Source organism: Sus scrofa, chromosome 15 (genome assembly GCF_054392235.1).
Source record: "Sus scrofa isolate SSC_HxYL_T2T_F1_AM1 chromosome 15, Sscrofa_HxYL_maternal_Yorkshire_Landrace_v2.0, whole genome shotgun sequence".
NCBI classification, from domain to species: Eukaryota; Metazoa; Chordata; class Mammalia; order Artiodactyla; family Suidae; genus Sus; species Sus scrofa.
Window position 1 is genome coordinate 82,067,970 of NC_139397.1, and position 20,890 is coordinate 82,088,859.

The window sequence follows — 20,890 nt, forward strand, 5'->3', positions numbered from 1 at the left end:
TGTTGAAAGCCTCAATTTTAAATTAACATCTAATTTTTATCCTCATGCAGTTCTAGGAGATACTTCAGATGAAGCATTTTGTATAGTGATGAGCCTTAAAAGCAGTTACTACTATTATTTCAGAATTATCTATTTTATACAAAAAAAATTTTTTAATGGCTAAGTCCACGGCATATGAAAGTTCCCAGGTCAGGAACTGAATCTGAGCCACAACTGTGGCAGCACCGGATCCTTTAACCCACTGCTCCAGGCCAGGGATAAAACCTTCACCTCTGAAGCAATCTGAGCCACTGCAGTTGGATTCTTAACCCACTGTGCCACAACAAGAACTCCAGACAAAAATTACTTTGAATGTTAAACAAGAATACAGTTAGTGTTTTGTCTACAGGTTATTTCTCCATTGTTGTACAGAAGTGAAATAGTTACCATGACAATGTTAAACATTCTCTCCATTAAAAGTTAGTATTTAGAAACTCGAAAATAGTGCAAATTTGTCATACTTTGCTATTTGATTTCTCCATGTCCCACCTCTCTCATCCATCTAACAGCTATAGAAGAAATACAATGCTGTCTGAGTTAACCTTTTTGAAATTTGTAAGACTTAAAGGTGAAAAATCCAATGACTGTGAACAATTGTTATAACATCTGTGTTCTTGGAAACTCACCTGTCTCTGCTCCTCTGCGATCTAATTTTGTACAGATGTCATCCGAAATTAGAATCAAAAGGTGCTCTTCGTTTTATTCTGGTGATTCTTCCATGGATTTTAGAATAAAAGAATCAAAGTTCTTTTAGTTTCTCCTACTCATGTAAACTAATGAATAACCTCCATTTTGTAGGTAGCTGAGAATTAATTTGTGTGAAACTATGAACAAGGCTGTGGAAGAAGTATTAGTATTTTCCCTTTAGAGATAATGAGATTTGGCTCAGAGAAGTTGTGTCACTTTTCCAAGGACACACAGCTCTTTATTGGCACCAGAATTCAAACCTTGGCCAACTGAAGCCAAGCCCTGTGCCCTTCCTCGTCAAAGTCACTCTACATCCTTCTCTTGGCTTGTTGTTTATTAAATCTTAGAGACACAGGCCATGCTGTCCCCATTTGAAGAGAGAAAATTACATTAAGAAAGAATCAAAAGTCAGTAAGTACATACAAACGTCAGCATTTCTCCACGAAGTCTATTCAGATGTTCTAAATTAAGGGAAGCTACTCTCATTGATCCTTGGGAAGAATGAAGGAGAGCCATCCCTAAGGAAGGAAGGACTGGTAAAGCCGCTCTGCAGTGACTCTCACCAAGGTGGGAGCCTTACCCCAGCCATGAATAAGTTATGAAGGTGAAATTTCTCTCCTTACACAAAGATGCTGCCCTAATGGGAAAGAAGGGAACTTCAGATAGACATTGCTAAGAACAGATGGTATTATCTGGAATGACAACAAACTGCCCCTTGTGGACTGCTGCATCACGGAAGCTCAGAAAAGCTGTTGGAACAACAATACCCATAAACTGTGATTCAGAATTGGATTTGAAATTTCATGGCTGAGGAAATGTTGGCAATATTTTTTCCTTAAGTTATTAAACTGAATCTGTTCTTTCATTTGTTTTTGGTTCCTGTTTGTTTGTTTGTTTGTTTCTTTTTTGGCAGTGCCCATAGCATGCAGATGTTCCCCAGCCAGAGATCTAACTCATGCCACAGCGGTGGCCTAGCTGTAACTGTTTGCAACACCAGATCCTTAACCCGTTCAGCTTGTCCTGTCCCAGGACAACTCCAGTTTTGTTGTTTTGGTTTGGTGTAATTTTTCTTTTCTTTTTTTTTTTGGTCCTTACCTACACTTGTAGCAGGACCTACAACAGAATGTTCTTATTTCTGGAAGTTCTGGAATCTTACTAGAATGTCTAATCTGTCTTTTTTAAAACAATGGCAAGTGATTTGTAGTTATTTTTCTTTTTAAAAAAATATGAATTCACTTATAAGAAGGAGCAGGTTGGGGTCAATTAAGTAATTGTTCAGCTAATATTTTCTTGCTTTTTTTAGGAGGCTGTATATACTTATTTCCCTTCCCGTTCTTATTGACCTTGACCAGGTGATTTGCTGTGGCCAATGGAAAGTGGGTAGAAGTAAGAATATGCCAGGCCCAGGAGGCCATAAAAGACCTCTATACTCATCCGTCTTGTCCTCTTATCTTTGGGTTCAGATAGCTCCTGGTCCAAGAAGACATTTGAGGGCAGTCCTACATCCAGTCCAGAGTTTTGAGCCCAGCCCAACTAAACCCACCTAGATTATCAAAGTTTCAGCTACCTGAAAACAAAGGAAAACAAATGCTTATTATTGTATGCTACTTAGTTTTGTGTTGGTTTGTTATGCAGCACTATTGTGGTAATAGTTGACTAATACAAAGCCTAATGATATCCCAGTGGACTTGATATTATATAAACGATAAAATTACCTACCTCTCCAGCATCAGGTAATCATGTAATTGGTCAACTCAGTCATCTAGGTCACAAGTGAAGAATGGGAAATTCAGGGCTGGTCCCTGACTTACCAAAAGAGATACTCCCATAGTCTGTGCACCAACCTCCACACACTTTGCTCATAGGAGACTCTAAAAGCCTATTTAGTATTATTTAATAGACTCTGTTCTCTAATTTTTCCAGCCACTTTATAGTAGGCAGGGACAAATTCCTAGAAGCAAATTTTCTGTTAACAAGAAAAAGGTGACTGGTGCATTAGGGCAGGAGAAGGCAGAAATACCGTTAAAAGGTAAGAATAAATTAGCAAAATACCCCTAAAAGTGTCACGTTCCAAATAGGTAGCAAAACAGGAAAGTTAGATGAATTTTTAAATATTTACTTCAAGAATTGCTTAAAACAGTAGTTCTTAGAGTTTTCTGGATCATGGTACATTTTGAAAAACTTGTAAAAATTACGGAGTCTCTCTTCAGAAAAATGCACGTGAAGCAAACTCAATATCTTCCATATAATTTGAGGTTGTTCAAAAACCCCCTTAAACTGATTTGTGAACCCTGGGTTATAAACCACTATTTTAAAATAAAAAATAGTCTTAACTTCCAAGTGGGGTATAATTTAATTATCTGAAATTATTTATTTCTGTGAAACAGCTTATTCCTGTGAAACGTAATTCCAGATAAATGGGGTGTCCTGGAACTCATAAAGCTCTAAGAGGCCTTTGCCAATCACCACCCTATTACTGGCAAGGCTGGCCTTGGGAGAGATTAATGATCTTTATATCTCCTAAGACTGCATGATATCTTTTAGAGATACATTTCCTCATCTCTCAAATTTGTGTTATGAACTTCGAGTTTACAAGAGCTTAGTAATTAGATCATTGTTCTATATTCTTGCAATCCTAGCTTTCATGTCACTGGTCCACTTCTTGTTAGAAAAATAGAAAGCCATTGGATCCATTCTATTCTCTTTAGTGATTCCATAAGGAATTTTTTTTTCCACATCTGCCCCTTCAATTTAATTCCTTCTGTGAAATATGAGGCATCCTTCCTGCCTTTGCTTATGGAGGATCGGACTATATGAGTAGTTATCAAGTTTTCCATCTCTGATCCCCAAACATTTATTTCTACAACCCCTCATTCTCTCTTCCAAGTAGGAAAAAAAGAGCCCCAAATAGACAGTTACTATTATAGATACCACAGCCGTTCAGTATCCTACAGCTACAACTGGTAGTTTTTAGGATCAAATTTACAGACTTTTAAAAACCAAAGTGGAAGTGCAGCCATGATTCTTAGTCAAATTACTAATGCCATGGTGCTGTTATGATTGGTAATACCTTACTAGTATTACATTTTCAGAACGCATTTATATTCTAAGAGAAATTATGCGTAATTATGACATTTTCAGAAAAGGGAAGGGAAATAACATTTATTGAATGCCTACTATGTGCTTAATTTGATTTCTTGAACAGGTATGTCATTGAATCCCCCAAATACCTTATGAGGTAAGAATTATTATCCTTATTTTACAGATGATGAGCCTGAAATTGAGTCGTCAGTGGCACTAGACTGTACTGTGTATTCATCACCAGACACATATTTTTGATGCCAATTTCACTTTAGAATATCCTTGATGAGACAGTACAAGTTATTAATTTTGTTAAATCTACTCTCTTGAGTAAAAATCTTTTTACTATCCATGTAGCGAAATTGCAAGTGTACATAAAGTCCTCTGCTACACTTGAAAGCACAACGGCTGTGTCAGGAACAGCACCAGGGCAACTGAGTCACCAGCTGAACTAGCTGCCTTTTTCATGGAATGTCATTTTTATTTCCTGAAAAATAAATTATACTTATTCTGACTTGAGAATTTAATAGACTTGAATATTGTCTCAGAAGTGAATCATGTGAGCTTGGTACTTCAAAAAGAAAAATTAACAGAATACATTGCCCATCATACAATTCAAGCTTTCAAGAAAAAATTAGGATTTTGGAAAACCTGTATCTACCCACTGTGAGTTGGACAGTTTCTTGGAAATTAGAGTTTTCTCATTAAAAAGGTCATGATATCAATGAATCTGAGTTGTTGACATTGTGTATTAAAATATATCAACATTTAGAAGAGCTGCTTAACTCAGTGGATCAATTTTCCAAATGAAATCATACATAGGTAGAAGATCTATTCAGAGTGTCAGATAGAACCACAGATTTTAATGTGACAGAATATGAAAAGCTATTGCTATGATTTCAGATGCCACATTGCAGCTAAACTTTGAGAAACTACCACTTGTTGACTTTCGGAATAATATTCAAGAAGAATATAGACAATTGTCCGAAAACGCCATTAGCTTCTCCTCTCTTTTCCAACTACCTATGGGCATGAGGCCAGATTTTTTCTTTGTATGCTTCAACGAAAATAGCACATCACAACAGACTGAATGCTTTAAGAGATAAAAATCCAGCTCTCTCCTATTAACCCAGACATTAAAAGAGATTTGAAGAAATATATACGTGTGTGTGTGTGTGTGTATATATATATATGCTTTTTAGAGCTGCAGCCGTGGCTTACAGAGATTCCCAGGCTAGGGGTCTAATCAGAGCTACAGGTGCCAGCCTACGCCACAGCCACAACAATGCAAGATCTGAGCCATGTCTGCGACCTATGCCACAGCTCACAGCAACGCCAGATCGTTAACCCACTGAGTGAGTCCAGGGATCAAACACGCAACTTCTCCCTTCCTAGTCAGATTCGTTTCCACTGCCATGACAGGGCTCTACAGAAATATTTTTAAAGCTACTCTTCTCACTATTTTTCTATTTTGCCAAACAGAGTTATTTTCTTTTTTTTTTTTTTCCTTTTTATGGCTGCACCTGCAACACATGGAAGTTCCCAGGCTAGGGATCGAATAGGAGCTGCATCTGCAGGCCTACACCACAGCCACAGCAACACTGGATCCAAGCTGCATAGCTTGTAGCAATGCCAGATCCTTAACCCACAGAGTGAGGCCAGTGATCGAACTCGCATCCTCACAGACTCTATGTCAGGTTCTTAACCAGGTGAGCCACAATGGGCACTCCCTATTTTCATAAACAGTGTTATTTAGGTTAATGAATGGTGGCTCTTAGTTTTTAAAGGAATAAATAAATACTTCAAACTTTTCTGTTTTAATTATCAATGTGATAAATATTGATAGACACAACCCACAATAATACAATTATTTGGGGTTTCAGTAATTTTTAAGACTGTAAATGGCTTCTGAAACCAAAAAGTTTGAGAACCTCTGGTCCAGGCTGATAGCCTGAGATAAATGGGGACTCAGACATTGCAATGTGTACCAATGTGAAAAGAGGCTGCGCCCAGGAAGCAGTGGGATTCCACATTGCAATTGATGCCAGCACAGTACATCCTCTAGAACCAAATGCTTCCCAGATGCCTGGATACTATGTAAGCAAGTATGGCACTAAAACCTGCCATTAGAGAGATGGATTTGACTGAAATGCTGAGTTTAAAACCTGAAATGGGAGATCCCATTGTGGCTCAGGAGGTTAAGAACCCAACCTAGTGTCCATAAGGATGTGGGTTCAATCCCTGGCCTTCCTCAGTAGGTTGAGGATCTGGCATTGCCACAAGCTGTGGTCTAGGTCACAGATGTGGCTTGGATCTGGTGTTACCATAGCTGTGGTGTAGCCCTCTGCTGCAGCTCCCATTCAGCCGCTAGACCAGGAACTTCCATATGCCACAGGTGCAGCCCTAAAAAGAAAAATAATAATAATTATAAAACCTGAAATGACTAGGACCCTGGAATTTACTAGGTTAGTTTTTCTGTCACTAGGTCGAATGGGGACTTAAGAGAGACACTCCTTCTCAATGATTGAGAAACAAATAAACAAAAAAAAAAAAAAAAGTCATATTGTTGGTATATCTAACTTTATGGCTGTGAAATAGCTTGGCCACCGGGATCACTAACAGCCCCTTGGTAGAAGTCAAATGACTGCTGGGTAGAGATGATGTCAGTGGCCTTCCACCTGCGGGAAACTTAGGACTACATGCAAGTGCTCAAAGTCCTTTCCAAAATCTTCAGAAATCTACATGTTCTCACATTTGATGTTACAAAAAACCCTGTTAGGAGTCCCCGTTGTGACTCAGCGGTAAACAAACCCGACTAGCATCCATGAGGACGTGGGTTCGATCCCTGGCCTCACTGAATGGGTTAAGGATCTGGCATTGCTGTGAGCTGTGGTGTAGGTCGCAGATTTGGCTCGGATCACGTGTCACTGTGGCTCTGGCATAGGCTGGCAGCTACAGCTCCGATTCAACCCTGAGCCTGGGAACCTCCATATGCTGCAGGTGTGGCCCTAAAAAGACAAAAAACAAAAAAACAAAAAACGATGTTAGATAGATAATGTGTGATAATTCCCTACAGAAAGACCAAGACCCAGGAGGCAAAAGTTTATGAAAGGTGGCCAAGGTAGAAATCCATCAAAGGCCCCCTTAATTAAACAGAAAATATGTGATCAGCTGAGGGACTGCAGAATCTGTGAAATAACTTAATTCCCTCTCACTTCAACTGAACAGATGTTCACTCTATACCTATCATGAACAGAGAGAATATTAAGATGAACCAGAATGGTCCCCACCTCCAGGGACTCTCAGTTCAGGCTGAATGGAGGGCAGGCTCCACTGAAAGTAGAATAATGTGCTATAGGAACATGGAGCAAAGAGGAATTAATTGTGACATTAAGAGTTGATGTCAAGACTTCCAGCCCTCAGTTCTAGGCCAAGTAGAAACATTCAATCACTTCTCCATAAGCCTCCTCCCATAGGGAAGCTGGCCACCGAGCTAGTTTGAAGATGCACATTGGTTTTGATGGAATTTAGCAGAACACAGATCTTTCTTCTCTGTGTCCCTGAGGGGCAACTGCCGCGGAACTTCACTGCAACCCATCATTCACAGCCCACGGTGACATTGGTACCCAAGGTAATTGTGCAAGTGTTTTTTTTTTCTTTTTTTTTTTTTTTCTTTACATGCTCATGAGGTTTGGCAGGAAGGCAATGTGTTTGTATGAGGAAATAAGTTTGTTAAACCAAATTGCTCCAGCAGTAGTCTCTTCTCCAGGAGGACTCCTGACTTTGTGACCTTGGCTGGTAAGGAAAGTGCATTCTTTTCCTGAGTTGAACTGCTGTTTCTCAAATCCCTCTCCTCTGCATGCACCAAGGGTAGCTGGTGAATTCTGAAAGTATACCTCCCAGCTGCTCTCTTCCACCTAATGGTTGCTTTTCTGCTGTTTTGCCAAATGCAATTAATATTAAAGTCGTGAGTGCTGTGATTGTACCAACCTTTATGTTTGGGTCCCAGATACAGTAAATAAATCACAAATTTTTCTTTTGTTCACTTGGGCATAATTTGTGTTAGGAACTTCAGTTAGTCATCTAAAAATACACACATATTTTGCAACAGCTGTTAGATTTCATATGTTAATTGCCCCCACCCATCCAACCCTCACCTCCCTTGGAAGAAAAAATAAAACACTGAGTGACAGTAACATAGTAAAATGAAAAACACATGTCCATGGTTAATAGTATACCAAAAGAAAACCATGTACATCTGTAAAGAAAAGAAAGAAAAAAGATAACACAAGACTTGGTATTTTAAAACGAGTATTTGATTCCCCAAAGGTGTGAACTATGGTTTAACAAATGGAAAGAAAGAACTGCGAATGGTGCCCTCTTTCTCCTTCAGATGTGTGAGAATCTAAATGGTTTATTTATACAGAGTTCTATGTATTGATTACATTATGTTAAATATTTTGTAAGGCAGTAACCATTAAATGCATTCTGATTTCTCCTGGTTCTGTTTGGTTCTAAAATAACCTCTCATTTTTCAGATTGTGATGAAGCCCTGGTATCAAAATTGAATTATGTAGTTGAGCTATAATTGAATATTTGGTTCCAACCTAGAAAGTAGTAGTCCAGAAAGGCAGTGGTAAAGGACAGCTGTGTGTGAGAGAAGAGAAACTGGGGGTCTTATTTCTCTAGGCTGAGGTGTTATCATACTAACACCCACTCAGGGCATCAGAGCAAAACATCAGAGACAGAGAACTCCCTCCAGAGGTTCTGGAAGTCCCACTTCCGATAGGGGGAATGGGAACTCTAGAACAGTGGAGACCATGTTTGTATTGTTCATCTTTTTAATTCCAGAGCCTAACGTAAGAATCCACAGGAATTGCTCAATAATTGTTGAGTGAATGAATGAAAGTAGCAATTTATTTTTTATTTAATTTTTTTGAAATATCGTTGATTTGCAATGAACGTTGTGCTAATTTCTGGTATAGAGCAAAGTGATTCAACCATACATATGCATATATCCATGTCCATACAGGTTATCACAGAACACTGAGTAGATTTCCCTGTGCTGCGTCGCAAGTCCCCGTTGACCAACTGTTCCATACACAAAAGTGTGCATTTGCCAATCCCAAACCCCCAACCCCACCAACCCTTCCTCTTTGGTAATCATAGTTTGTTTTTGAGGTCTGTGAGTATGTTTCTGTTTTACAAATAAATTCATTTGTATCATTTTTTTTAGATTTCACATTTAAGTGATATCATATGATGTTTGTCTATCTGTCTTATTTCACTTAGTATGATAATCTCTAGGTCCATCCTTTTTTATGGATGAGTAGTATTTCATTATATATATGTACCACATCTTATTTATCTGTTCCTCTGTTGATGGATAGTTTGCTTACATGTCTTGGCTATTGTAAATAGTCCTGTAATGAATATTTGGGTGCATGTATCTTTTTGAATTATGGTTTTTTCCAGATATATGTCCAGGAGTGGGTTTGCTGGATCAAATGGTAGTTCTATTTTTAGTTTGTTGAGGAACCTCCATACTGTTTTCCATAGTGATTGTACCAATTTACTTTACCATTAATAGTGTAGAAGGGTTCTCTTTTCAAAAGGAATAATTTAAATGGCCAGGCAGCAAGCTCTAGCAGATTACTGACTCCCATGGTTCCAGAAAAGCAGAAGGTAAGGCAGGCAAGGTGCAGATGAGCCCTGAGCAATAGAGGCATACCAGTGGCATACTGAAGTTGGCTCCCACTGAATCCTAAAAGTCAGATGTGTATCTTCTCCCAATTCTGCATTCAGTGACTTTAAGCTGGCAGCTTGAAATTGGCCAGGGTGGAAGGGATAGCAGCAAACTCACAAATGAGGCTTTTTTACAATTTCAAAGTGAATAATTCGGTAGTTTTTTAAATACTCACAAAGGGGAGTTCCTGTTGTGGCTCAGCAGTTAAAAAACCCAACTAGCATCCATGAGGATGCAGGATCAATCCCTGGCCTTGCTCAGTGTTAAGGATACGGCATTGCCATGAGCGGTGATGTAGGTAACAGAAGGGGCTCAGATCCCACATTGCTATGGCTCTGGCATAGGCTGGCAGCTACATCTCCAATTGGTCCCCTAGCCTGGTAACCTCCATATGCCATGGGTACAGCCCTAAAAAGACAAAAAGACAAAAATAAAAATAAAAATAAATAAAATACTCACAATGATGTGTAACTGCTACCTCTGTCCAGTTCTAAAAGATTTTTTGTCCCCCCAGAATGAAACTCTGTTCCCATTAAAGAATTTCTACTCCAATTTCCCTCTTTCTACAGCCCCTGGTAACCACCAAATCTACATTCCATCTCTACGGATTTACTTATTCTGGATATTTCACATAAATGGAATTATACAATAGGTGTCATTTAGTGTCTAGCTTCTTTTACTCAGCAAAATATTTTCAAGGGTCATCCTTAATTAGTAGTATACATCGGTACTACATTCCTCTTTGCGGCTTAGTATTATTCCATTGTATGTATATACCATAATTTGTTTATCCATTCATTTGTTGAGGGACATTTGGGCTGTTTCCGCATTTTAGACACTGTGAATGCCCTGAACATGTGTGTACAGGTACTCATATAGCTCTTTGGGGTATATTCCTAGGAGTGGAATTGTAGAGTCATATTTCCTATGCTTAACTTTTTGAGAAAGCATCAAACTTTTTCTGCAGTGGTTGAGCCATTTTACATTCCCACAAGCAATGTAGCTCCAACCTCTCTACATGCTTGCCAACACCTATTTTCCATTTTTAAAAATTATAGTCATGTTAATGAGTGTAAAGTGGTTCCTTGCTGTGATCTTGATTTGCATCTCCCAAATGGCTAATGATGTTGAGCATCTTTTCATGTGATGACTAAATTTTGGAGGAGCTTATTTTGTAGCATTACCTAACTGATGAACAACAACAACAACAAAGGTAAGCAAAATCAGATTGCTATCAGATTGTCCTGCCCTCATGGGGCAGTCTAGTAGAAGCGACAGACTATAATCTAATAATTGTACAAACAAAGGTGATGTTAATACTGCAATTAGTGCTATGAAGGAGCTGTCCACAGCACTGTGAGAGGACAGAGATGACCTAGGATGGGATGTCACAGAAGGCTTCCCTGAAGAAATGACCACTAGACTAAAATCTAAAAATTGAGTAAGACTTAACAAGATCAGGGAGAGAGTGAAAGGAGCTTGTAAGAATGCCTATACTGGGAGAGATCAGGGGAAAAGGAAGAGATGAATGAGGGCCACTGTGACCCAAAAAGAAAAAAATGCAGATATAGATGAGGTACAAAATACAGGTAGAGGCCAGATCATGTAGGATCTTTAAAATCAAGTTAAAGAATTTTACCAGTGTCCGAGAGCAATGGGATGTCATTAAAGGTTTTTAAACAGAGTTCTGACACAAAGCCAATTTATATTTTGAAAAGATCACTATCATTACAGAGTGGCAAACATTTCGGAGGGGGAAAGGAATGTAAGTCGGGAAATTATTTAGGAGAATATTGTATTAGGGGGAAAAGTAGACATAAATATAGATATATGAGAAGATTTAAAAGATACTCCTATAAATTCAGCTGGATTGACTATCAGGGAGAACAAGATATCATAAATGACACCTGGGTTTCTAGCTTGAGAAAATGAACATAAGATGGCGCTTCTCATTGAGACTTGGGATGCAGATTGAGGATGAAGTTTGAGACAGAAGGTTTAGAGTTTGGCTTTAGACATGTTGGGTTTGAAGTGTCATCTAAGTATAGCTACTAAGTAAAAATTATACAAGTTCAATGCTTAAAAGAAAATTTAGGCTAGAGACACAAATTTGTGAGTCACATACATGGTGGGAAAAATTGAAGCCTCAGATTTCAGTGAGATCTCATGGGAAGAGAATGGAAAAATAACAAAGGCAGGCAGGGACTATGGCTTAAGCATCCAGTTGTCCTCTATAAAGGAAGATGAGGCTGAAAAAGAGACAGAAACAAGCTGGGAGGCACAGAAGACAAGAGAAAAGTGTTTGAGATAGGCATCAGTAATCAAGATAGGTGTCAGAAACAGTTGATGAGAATGCAAGTAATTCAAGGACGAAGATATGTCTATGGATTTATGGCAATCATGCATTGACCTCAGCAAGAAGAGCTGTTTGTGTAGAGGGGGCAGGGGCCAATGGAGTGGATTAAAAATAAGTGGGAGATGAATTATTCTCAAGGATGAATTATTCTCAATGAATTATTCTTATGTGAATGTACATCACAGAATACTTCTTGAGCTCATCAAATCCAGCCACTCCCAAGCCAACAGGTCAAGGTCCATTCTGAGATTTCCTGCCAGCAACTCACTCTAAGTCTAGCCCAACCTAGACCTGTCTGAAGGCTAATGGAGATTTTCACTCCCAGACTTACTGAGCAGAATATTTCTCTGTCCTGAGGAGAAAGTAATTTTAATATAAGAGAGTAGGAAGGGATATTTGCTCTTAATTGTAATTTGGTCTAAATAAAATCTTGCAAAATGCTCATAGAATCACCCCCCCAAACCAATGTCAAATCAGATGAGTTTCCTTAGTGTGCCAAAAATTATCTGGACTAGGAGTTCCCATTGTGGCGCAGCAGAAACAAATCCTACTAGGAACCATGAGGTTGTGGATTTGATCCCTGGCCTCGCTCAGTGGATTAAGGATCTAACATTGCTGTGAGCTGTGGTGTAGGTCACAGACACAACTCGGATCTGGCATTGCTGTGGCTGTGGTGTAGGCCAGCATCTGTAACTCTGATTAAACCCCTAGCCTGGGAATCTCCATATGCTGTGGTGCAGCCCTCAAAGACAAAAGAAAAAAAAATTATCTGGACTAGAGAACATTCAGCCAAGTGTGAACTGGATTTATTCCACAAATGTTTATTGACTCTCATAACTTTATTCCCTAAGAAGTAGTGTTGCACAGTAAAATAAGATAGAGTTCCTTTCCCTAAGAAATCTATAGTAGAAAAAGGAAGACAGAAATAGACCAGTGGTTCCAGTGTGGTGTGATAACTATTCTGAAGAGAGCAAGCACCACAAAGGAGTAAATACCTTACATGGGGATTTCAGGGGAGACTTTGGAGAAGTTACTGTTCCCCAGTGGTATTTTGAATGGCAACTAGAATGAGCCAGAAGGATAAGGAGGAAGAGAGGGACAGTGAAAGGCAGTCTGGGTAGAGCGTGCAGCCCAGAGCATAGAGCACTTTGTATATTAGTGTGCTAGTCAAGAATCTTTTTGTTTGAAGTCATAGAAAAACAATTCAAAAAGCTTAAACAACAGAAGTTGGAATAGAGTGGCTCAGGTTACTAGGGAGTTCAAGAGACAATTGAGTTTTCCAGCATGGCTGGTTACAGCACTTAGCCAACGTCACCATCCTGTCATCAATGAAGGAATTTCTCTTCAATTCCCAGCCTAACTCTCATTGGCCTGGATCTTATGCCCATCCCTGACCAGTTTCTACCACTCTAATCAGCCAGGCCTCATCACAAGCCCACTCTTAGTTACATAAAATTTAGTCAAATCCACCCAAACTATGTAGAATGAGAGTTGGGCAGGAAAAAAAAAATAGTAGATGTCTACCCCACCGTGCAAAGGGCTTTAGGCTTAATCCTGAGGACAAGGGAGGTCATAGAAGGATTGTAAGCAGGGAGGTGGAATGATCAGATTTTCACTTCAGAAAAATCTATAGAGCAGCTGTAAAGCAAATAGGTTAGAGGAGTTCAAACTCCAGGCAATTAGAACTTCTGTAGTTGTCCAAAGGATGATGGTTAGACTTGAGTAATGGCCCTAAGGACAGGAAATCCTCTTCTTCACTGGATCATTAAGAAGCCTATCACCCAGCCACAATGACGTGGGTAGCGTTTTCTTCCACTTTCTGCCTAGATTTAAGTCAGCAGGAGCCTGAGAAATCAGTGACACAAGTCAGAAATGGTTCTCCTTTGCTGATAAGAATAGAACAGATTTTAAGTCCTATAGATCTCTTGACCCTAGACTCTCTGTGTACTCAGGGCAATTCCACCACACATGCTTATGCTTCATGTTACCAATGTGAGGATCCTTGATACATGAGATGACACCATGTTTCTCTACACACATCTGAAGTGTTATCTTCTAATTTATTCAATGGGAGATAGAAATTGGACCAACTGAGAATTGTTGCCTGACCTCTGTATGCCCATCAACTTCTGATTTAGGGCATCGGCCCACGCAATGCTCCCTTAGATTTATGGGAAAGGCTCACAGATGATGGTTTTAAATATGTACAGCATCCTCAGCTTACAAAAGCCGTTTGTTGTTGTTGTTGTTGTTGTTTTGTCTTTTTATGGCCACACCACATATGGAGATTCCCAGGCTAGAGGTCCAGTCAGAACTGTTGGAACTGTAGCCTCCAGCCTACGCCAGAGCCACAGCAGTGTGGGATCTGAGTCACGTCTTCAACCTACACCACAGCTCATGGCAACAACGGATCCTTAGCCCACTGAGCGATCCCAAGGATCGAACCTGCATCTTCATGGATACTAGTCAGGTTCACTAACATCTGAGCCACAACAGGAATTCCACAAGGAGCCCTTTCTTGTGTATTAATTCATTGACTACTTCCAGCAACTCAGTGAGAGAGGCAGTAACACCCCTAGTTTATAGATAATGAATCAGAGGCTCAGAGAGGGAAAGTGAGTTGCCCAAGCTTAAGCACTAGTTAAGCAGCTGGGTGGGGGAGGATGGCAGGTCTTTGGGCTAAAATCCTCTATCTTCCGTGAAATCTGCATTTGAGTAATGGTTGTGAACAAAAACCCTGGCCCCAGATTCCCAAGTTTAAAATCTTGGCTTACTACCCATTAAGTGTTTTAGGCAACACGTTACTATACATCACTGGCCCTCAGTTTTCTCAACTGTAAATAGAAAAGTTCTTTTAAAATCTACTTCAAGGGTGTTATGGTGAAGATTAGATAGGTAAATACAACAAATAATGTGACCTTATAATTTATTGTCTAAAAAATACACTTCTGAAAGCTTCTGAAAAGGAGCACTAAAAATAAGTAAAATATATATCATTTTTGAAATATTTATTTACTGACCAACACATTTTTATTGGTGGATCTATAAAATAGTTCTATTCAAAAACTATTTCAGAAATAGGTATTTTTACACAAAAATAAAATAATATATTTCAGCATGTATTAAAGCCAAAAAAAATTGTGGGCTGTTTTATATTGGTTTCCTAAACATTTGAAAAAAAAACAATATAAGAAGAATACCTATTCTTCTATTGGTACCTATTCACTTAATCACTTTCTTAGCCATATATGTCCCCAGTACCTGTCTTGCATTCTCTATGTCACAGACCTTGGGACATCTGGCTGGTCACCAAGCACCCAGCAGAAGAGCAAATAGAATCCTCCTCCTGATTCCACCCAGCCTGGAAGTACTTAACTGTCCCTAGTTGCTGCTGCCCAAGAACACTTCATTTTAACAGTGAGCATTCTGAATGCAGACCAGGAAAAGTCAGTGTTACTTACATTGTATCTAGAAGGGGTTGGGAAAAAGAAGTGGGTTGTCATGGTTAATTCTATCACAGGTTAGGCAAAGCAATGTGAGAAACTTTGTCTGACTTATTTTAATGCAACCATTAATCAAGATGCTGCTTTAAAAAAAAAATTGAAAATCAGCGCTTTACTGAGCACAATATCCCAGGCTCTCCCAGGCCAATTGGCCATATAGTCTCCCTAGGAATAAAGCACCAGAACAGTCTGGTGCACAGGAAGCACTAGCACTAGCTATAGAACTCGTTGTTGTTGTTACTATGGTACAACTTTTGTACATTTACTATAAGCAGTACACTGGGCTTTATAAATATCATCTCATATAATTTCTCCCAAACCCCTACCTGCTGCATGCATTTACTTTGCTGGCATGGGCCTTAAAGTCATCTGAGTTGGAACTTTCCAAATCTAGTCTGGAGCCTGAAGCATTACACTAGATTTTCTCTTCCTAGTCCCTATTCCTATAGTATTTTAAGTATAAAATACAATATATGGGACAAAATCTGATGCACTTTCTTACATATTCAAGATGTTTCCTGTGTGTTGGTCACCTCCAACCCAATCAATGACTATAAATCCCCAAGGCCATGGACCAATGGATCAATGGTAGTTCTGAAATATAAGCAATAGGAACTAACTCTGGCTAATAAGCAGGGGAAAAAATTATTAAAATATATTATGTAATTCACAGAATCTCCAAGAGGGCTAGAAAACTGGGCTTAGAGGCTCTGTAGCCAAGATCAAGGCCCTGTTCACACCACAGAACTGGTTGGTCTTGTGAAGACAAACTACCATCACTGGACATAGACCTCCCTACTCTCAACACCTTCAGTAGCTCCATGGCTGGATACTGAACACTGCAAATTAGAACCACCTCAGAAACCCCTGCATAGCTGCTGCTATGATCACCATCATCCTTAGGATAAAATGTGAGTATTCTCAGTTGCTTTGTTTCATCACCTTCTCAAAAGGGGTGAGTACACCCAGCTGGTAGAATCTAGGTATCTTTGTGTGCTAAGACTGCTATAAGAAAATACCATAGGGGGTTCCCGTCGTGGCGCAGTGGTTAAGGAATCCGACTAGGAACCATGAGGTTGCGGGTTCGGTCCCTGGCCTTGCTCAGTGTGTTAACGATCCGGCGTTGCCGTGAGCTGTGGTGTAGGCTGCAGACACGGCTCGGATCCCGCATTGCTGTGGCTCTGGCGTAGGCCGGTGGCTACAGCTCCGATTCAACCCCTAGCCTGGGAACCTCCATATGCCGCTGGAGCGGCCCAAAAGAAATAGCAAAAAGACAAAAAAGAAAAAAGAAAAAGAAAATACCATAGACTGGTGGCTTAAACATCAATCTTTCTTTCTTTTTTTTTTTTTTTTTTTTTTTTTTTTTTTTGTCTTTTTGCCATTTCTTGGGTCACTCCCGGGGCACATGGAGGTTCCCAGGCTAGGGGTTGAATTGGAGCTGTAGCCACTGGCCTACGCTAGAGCCACAGCAACTCGGGATCCAAGCCACATCTGCAACCTACACCACAGCTCACAGCAACGCCGGATCCTTCACCCACTGAGCAAGGCCAGGGACCGAACCCGCAACCTCATGGTTCCTAGTCAGATTCGTTAACCACTGAGCCACGATGGGAACTCCCCAACATTTATTTCTTACAGTTTGGAATTGGGAAGTCTAAGACCAAAATGGTGACAGATTTGTTTCCTATTGAGGGCTTTCTTCCTGGCCTGCAAAAAGCTGCCTTCTTGCTGTGACCTCATAAGGTAGAGAGAGAGAACAAGGTCTTTGGTCTCTTCTTATAAGGGCAGATTCCATAACAAAGGACCTCACCCTTGTGACCCCATCTATACCTAATTGCCTCCCAAAGGCCCCACCTCCAAATACGATCACATTGGGAGTTACGGCTTCAACATATGAATTTTGGGGAGATACTTTCAGTTCAAAGCACCAAGTCACTTGCCCATGCTCTCCTCCCAAGGAAGGCCAGGAAAGCACATATTTGGCATTTTCACCTCCTTTGGTGAGAGAAGGACTTTGCCTCATAAGATTAAAATTCCCCCAAATGTAGGCAGAGTGTGCAGGTACTGGGCAGTCAACAGCGATTACAAATGTCTACTATATCCATGACTTGCATTTCTTTAGTATCCTTCTCAAAGCTGAGCACTCTGAAGAATCCTGAAGACTTACTCCTCACTGATGATGCCATATGAACCAACTGAAAAGGCAGGACTTCAGAAAGTTCAGCTTGTGACCCAGTGGGTTAAGGATCTGGGGTTGTTAGTGCTGTGGCTCAGGTTGCTGCTGTGGCGCAGTTTCAGTCTCTGGCCTGGGAACTTCCATATGCTGTAGATACAGCAAAATGTAAATAAATAATAAAGAGCAGGACTTCAGACAGCTGGGAAGGTGAGGCTGTGAATATAGGCATTCCAGGGTTCCTTCCATTTAATGTCTCTTTAGTATTAGAGGGTTCGCAGTAGTCTACAAATTGACTGATAAACTTAGAATAAAAAGAGAAGATGGACCCTACTATAAACTTCTTTGATCTCTTCACTTTAAAGCAAAGTAAGAAAAAAAACAAAATAACAGAAAAGAAAGGATGTCCCTGTATCCATTAATCAAGTGATAGCTGACCACTAAAATACTTGACACCTTAATAGTCATTGTTTAATTAAATCTCAAATCTTTCCTACCAAATCCCCTTGATTTCAAGACTGCTGAGTTTACAATAGCTACTGTACTGCATCTTTAGTATCATAGTGCTGGACAAAAGATACAAGGAAAGTTATGATTAAAAAAAAAAAAAAACCCCAGGGCCAAAACCCAAAGAAAGGTTGAAGAAGAACACAAAACATACAAGTTGACCCCACACAACTTGAAATGAAAGATTTCAACTATTACGCATCGGATCACCAAAGGCTGCAATACTGACTGAAAATGTGACTTTAACAGGGCGCTAAGGAAATGAATCCGACTAGGAACCATGAGATTGTGGGTTCTATCCCTGGCCTTGCTCAGTGGGTGAAGGATCCGGCATTGCTGTGAGCTGTGCTATAGGTTGCAGACATGACTCGGATCCTGTAGGCCGGCAGCTGTAGCTCTGATTATACCCCTACCCTGGGAATCTCCATGTGCCGTGGGTGCAGCCCTAAAAATCAAAAAGAGAAAGGGCTCTGGGAATAGTTCCCAGACACTAGGCATTTGCCTTTATGGGGACAATGTTGGCTTTTCATGACTCCCCTGCCGGACACTGAGAACTCACCAAGCATTTATGTGTCAAGCACCCTGCTTAGTTCTTTGATGAAAAATCAAGGTGAAAAAATTGGACTATCTCTGATACCCCCAATTTATAATCTATAGGAGATGAGACCTCAAGAATTCAAACTGTGGAGATCCCATCATGGCTCAGTGGTAACCAGCCCCACTGGTATCCATGAGGACACAAGTACAAATCCATGGCCTCACTCAGTGGGTTGGGGATCCATTGTTGCCGTGAGCTATGGTGTAGGTCCAGATGTGGCTTGGATCCTCCGTTGCAGTGACTGTGGCATAGGCTAACAGCTGTAATTCCAATTCAATCCCTAGCCTGGAAACTTCCATATGCTGTGGGTTCAGCCCTAAAAAGCAAAAGAAAGAATTCAAATAGCTATAAGGCAGAACGTGATAGATGTCCTGAGGGTTGTGTCAAAGGTAGGAGGATTCCATGGAAGGAGAGAGCAGGACACTAAAGAAAAACAAAAGGCAGGAAAGAGAAAAGGCAATGTCTAAAGCCTCCTTCATGACCGAACGTCATTTTCACAGATTACTAAGGACAGATTATTAAAGGCTACAATGGTTTCTATGGGTCACTAAAAACAATCTCCTCTTTTTTGTACTTGAAAAATGAGGTTCTCAAGAAAGTGAGAAGCAGAGTCAGAATTAGAGCCCAGGTTTTCTGACTCTGAAACAGGTGATTCCTCTATAATCATGAGACATTTGTGAGAAGAAATTTTTCTTCTCCATTCCTGTGCCTTAAATACCGCTATGTCCTTATACCTTAAACATGGAGAAAAGCTATTTGATCTTTCTTTTGGCAGCGTGGCATTGAGGCACACATGTTTGGGGAGAAGGGTGATCACTGGGAACTCTGAGGGACTGAGCTTGTCCCCAGCGGAGACGACTGCTCAGTTTAGCTGAGGTGCTGATAGACCCACTGTTCTGTGAAAGCCTTTCATCATGTAGACTCCTGGAGGCAGTGGGGAAAGACACAGAGATTGCCAACATCTGATCCAGGGGACTGAGCCTCTGAGGTGAGAATTGAAAATTCAATCTGAAATTGAGCCGGTTTGGCTGTCGTTCTGTCTGAGCAGGTGTGAACTCAGATGTCTCAGACTTAGGATGTCATCGAGTGACACCTAAGGACACAGCGCAGAGCAAGCTTGGTAACAGCAGGGAAAAGAATGGGAACACCACGCACCTTGTCCACAGCCAAGAAATCAGAGCCAGAGAAGCCTTGATTAAACTTTGAAATGATCACAAAGAAGAGCTTGATTCCTCCTTGATTCTGTTCCCCCCTCCAATTCTGGCAGAAGACTCCACCTAGTAATTAGCTGGTAATACTCCACATCATTTCCTTTCCAGGAAGCTCCAGAGTTTCATATACCCTTGATACACCCATACTAATTTTTTTTTCTCTATTTTCAGGGCATGATGTTTTTGTTTGCATTTACTGTTTGGTTTGGGCCCTCAAAGGAGTTAATTGACCTCATTAACTAATCTAGTGACTACCTCTCTTGGTTTTCTTTCTTCCTTTTAATATCAAAACCATGGACCAGGCATGAGCAAGTATCCTGACCACAGGCTGGAGTCTATGGGTCTTCAGAATGTCACTAAACTACTTGTTGGAAGGTGGTAGACATGGAAACGCCCATGACTGTCATCCTATTGGCATCAAGGCTTTCTTGTGGTGACATATTTCCTGCAAATAATGGCCCCTCTGTAGTTAGTTATGACTAGTTTGGCCTTGATAGCATTTTTGCTGCCATCAAAACAAAAATGATTCTTGATACATTATAACTTGCTCTGATTATGCCCCCAGTCAGCTACCAAACCATTAACTGTGATAAACTTTGTGAAGATAGCGCTATCATAATCACTGCCCTGTGCCAAAGTCTGCATGGCATGTATTTTCATGTAAGATTTCCTTAACCAGGCATCCTAGCCAACTATTCTCTCATATTGACTAGATCAAGTTCAAGAGGGAAGGGAGAAGCAGACTTGATCTGAAGCCCAAACAATCCTGAATTGTGACAGCTGGCTGTGGTGAGAATCAGCTCTCTGAGACAATAATGGGTCATCATGACACTTTCTCAGTGCCAGAGCTACCCTGGATGCCTTGGGAGCATCACATCAAGAGAGGATTTTGTCCTTCCATCCTTTGTACTTGTGCCTCAAAAGCAACCAGGAAGCAAACTGGTTGCTGTGACATGGAATCAGGGGAGCGTGGAGACTCCTGGCTCCGA